Here is a 4035-nt window from a genome sequence, read left to right as displayed (position 1 = left end):
GATGAGTCCCCGGAGAACCGGCTAATACAATATACTCCTTGTGGGTGGAGAAACCTCGCCACAAACGTTTGCAACAGCAAACAAAGAGTACAAGAACAGTAAGAAAAGCAATACAATATGAATATAATAGCACTCTACCAATTGCTTACTTTCTTGTCGACTGGAGGTGAAGCAGCAACTTCACAACCCAAACGCAGCAGCTTGTCGACGACTGGAAGCTCACGCGAAGCTTCGGAGGCGAGCTCAATCAAAGCTCAGTTGAAGCAGAAGCTTTAGCAGCAGAAGAACAGAAGTTCTAGGAAAAGAGAAGAAGTCCTTGCGCAGCGTGACCCTTTATACCGCCAAGAAGCAATGAAGAAACTGGCTGCGTCGCAGCTAGAACCTGATCGATGCGTGGACCGATCGGGAAGAAGCCTTCACTGTTCGTCTCGATCGGTCCATGGACCGATCAGGGAATCTGATCGGTCCACGCCGATCGAGGCTCTCGATCGGTGCGGGGACCGATTAAACGATCGGTCCCGCACCGATCAGCCCTCTGCGCCTCGCTCTGTTCGCTTCGATCGACTCGATCGGTCACCGATCAGTTATCACATGAGGCTATCGATGTGTTACCGATCGGTCACCGGATCGATCCGATATTCGAGATCACCGATCGATCACCGGATCGATCTAGTTCATGGTTTCGCCCAAACCAAGTCCAAACCAACATCCGGTCAATCTTGACTTGTTGGTACTTCATTCCTAGCATCTGGTCACTCCTTGACTGCTAGAATTTCCCGCCAAGTGTCCGGTCAATCCTTTGACCTACTTGGACTTTCCTCAACACCGGATGTCCGATCATCCCTGATCCATTTGGATTTTCCCTTGCCTGGCTTCACCCACTTTCACCGGCTCACTCACCCGGATTTCCAACCGCCTAACATCCCGTTAGGACTTTTTCACGGCTTCACTCACGAGACTTTCCAACCGCCTAACGTCCGTTAGGACTTTCCCCCTGGCCGCTCACGGGACTTTCCCACCGCCTAACATCCCGTTAGGACTTTCCCCCGGCTTCATTCACCAGGACTTTCCACACTGCCTAACATCCCAGTTAGGACTTTCCCTCGTGCCAAGCTCCCTGCTTGGACTTTCCGCGTGCCAAGCTACCTGCTTGGACTTTTCCCCGTGCCAAGTCTCCGTACTTGGACTTTTCCAGTGCCAAGTCTCCATACTTGGACTTTTCGCGTGCCAAGCTCCCTGCTTGGACTTTTCCCGAATCACGGTCAACCAGGTCAACCTTGACCTAAGGTTGCACCTACAATCTCCCAAACACCTATTCTTGTCAAACATCAAGAATACAACTCTCTTCTCGTCAAACATCGTCAAACATCAACATGCAACTCAACTATGTCAACCTTGACCTAAGGTTGCACCGATAATCTTCCCAAGTCAAATATCAAAATACAACTCGAGTCAAGTCACCTCGAGTCGGGTCAACCAGGTCAACCTTGACCTAAGGTTGCACCAACAATCTCCCCCTTTTTGATGTTTGACAAAACCCATAATCAAGTTAGGTTAACCCGATAACCTAACTTAGGTTTTCCAACCATCTTCCAATGTCCAATGTTCTTTCCTTGAACATTCTCTGGACATTCTCCCCTTAGGTTAACCCGATAACCTAACTTGGGTTCTCCAATAATTCTCCCCCTTTTTGACACACATCAAAAAGAATTCCAATGTTCTTCCTCGAACATTCCTTGACATTCTTCCCCTAGCTTAGGTTAACCCGATAACCTAACTTGGGTTCTCCAATAATTCTCCAATGAACACTCTCCCCTTTGTGACACACATCAAAAAGAAAAAAGGAGGGTATCAAGGTCAAGAGTTTCTTCCTAATGAAAGCCCCATCCCTTTCATTGAAACTCTTAATTTCCCCCTTGATACTAAACTCATATCACTATTAGTGATAATCCCATATCACTAATCCTTAAAAGTCTTAAGGAGTAAAAACTCCCCCTAAAAGTCAACTCCCCCTTGACAATTAGGTAAAACTCCCCCTAAAGGTCAACTCCCCCTTTGACCATTGCACCAACAATGTCTTTGAGAGTTCCAAACCTTTAGAAATCCAAAAACACCATTTTCATAACTGAAATTTCAGACAACAGCTGATCGGTCCCCAGACCGATCAGCCCTTCACCAGATCGCACTCGTGCTACTGGAACTCACTGGATCGGTCTGCAGACCGATCCACAATACTCTGGATCGGTCCACAGACCGATCAGATCTTCCCTGGATCGGTCCCCGGACCGATCCAGCCACTGAAATCAGAGATTTCTGATTTTCTCTCCGGGAGAAGTTCAGAAACTCACAGAAAATTACAGAAAATTCCAAAAATTACGAAACTTTGAGGATACATTCCTCATATCATACACTATCAAGGAAAAATAGTTTTCTATGAAAATAGTTTCCATTTTTCAATCTTGATACAAAGTTCAAAAACTTTGAAATAGTTCAAGTTTAACTCAACTTTGTATCACAATGTTCAATGATGAATGCTATCACTAGGAAAGCTTCATCAAGGTTTTTCAAATCAATTTTGAAATGATTTTAAACCTTTTAATTTAGGACCATAATCTTAGGGCTAAATGTACATGACTTGTACACAAGCTTTCCCTATGATCCTCCATTTCTTGAATTAGGCTCATCTAGGTACAAGAACTATGCACCTTGATCCTAATTCATGATCCTAATATCTCACACACATCTAAAGTGTATCAAACACATCCATGGCAATTTTGATGTGAGATATGGGTTTAGGTATCTTAGACTAAGGTCTCATGCATTTTCTAAACACAAATTTGATCTCAATATCAAAATGTGTTTTTCATCCTTAAATCAATTCAATTGATTATTAATGCAAGAGATGATGACATGGCATAAAATGGTATCATAAATGAAAACATGTGCCAATGTCATGATGTCATGGCATAAAGTTTGAAACTTAAATAAACATGACATAAAAACTAGCCTAAGCATTATCATGACATTACAAATGATAATAAAACTAAACATGATGTCATGACATGTGAGGGCAAACAATCATGGCAAGATTTAGTATAAATAAATATACCTAGATTACCTATCTAAGTATCCTTAACCACTTGGCTAACTTCAAATTTAATCCTAGATTGCCCCAAAATGCCAAAATCCTAATTTTGACACTTCTTGAACTCTAGATTAATTCATGCCACTTAAAGATCAAATTTATCCTCAAAACTTGGCATGTTTCATTTTTCCTCGAGAGTTCTCTAGATTTTCCCAAATTGTGCCAATTGAGATTAAAAATAAAATTTCCAATCTTTAGGCACATTTAACTCTTCAAAGGAGTAAATGATAATTCCATTTCATTTTCAAAAGTTCTCAAAACCTTGAAAATCCTCCTTGAGTGTCAATTTCCTCAAAGTTGGGTTAACTACCCTTCTAATCGGAGTTGACACTCTCTAACCCATCTATGGAGTAGAGAAGATGCTCCTAGGAACCCAATACCTATTAGAGCTCATTGGGTTCACTAAATATTCACTAGGGAAAACTTCCCTAGCAACCCTCCTAATGACCCTCTTAGACTTTAAAGCCTTGGTCATTTGGGTCTCATCAAGGTCAACTATAGGGGTGACTCCCCTTGTGACCTTGGTAATGGTCTTCCTAGCCCTAGGTTTTGTTCCATAATCGAATGAAACATTATGATAAGTGGGCTTGACCAATTGGGACTTAGGTTTGTGACCCAAACCTTTCTTGTCCTTGGACTTGGGTTTTTGACCCCTAGACCCTAGAGTCAAATCCTTAAGAGCCTTTTCTAGAGAGTCAAGTCTTGACCTCAAGACTTGATTTTCTTTCTCTAATACCTCAAGTTTTGATTTATCATTTTTCTTTGAGGTATTCCTAGGCATGTGTCTAGATGATTTGGGATTTCTATCTAGATTTTCCTTAGCCTTAGATGAGTTAATTCTAGGGTTAGCATTTCTAGAATTGTTCTTATCTAGGCTAACATGCTTGGCT

Source organism: Zingiber officinale, chromosome 5B, assembly GCF_018446385.1.
Source record: "Zingiber officinale cultivar Zhangliang chromosome 5B, Zo_v1.1, whole genome shotgun sequence".
Lineage (NCBI taxonomy): Eukaryota > Viridiplantae > Streptophyta > Magnoliopsida > Zingiberales > Zingiberaceae > Zingiber > Zingiber officinale.
This window is presented reverse-complemented; position numbering follows the sequence as displayed.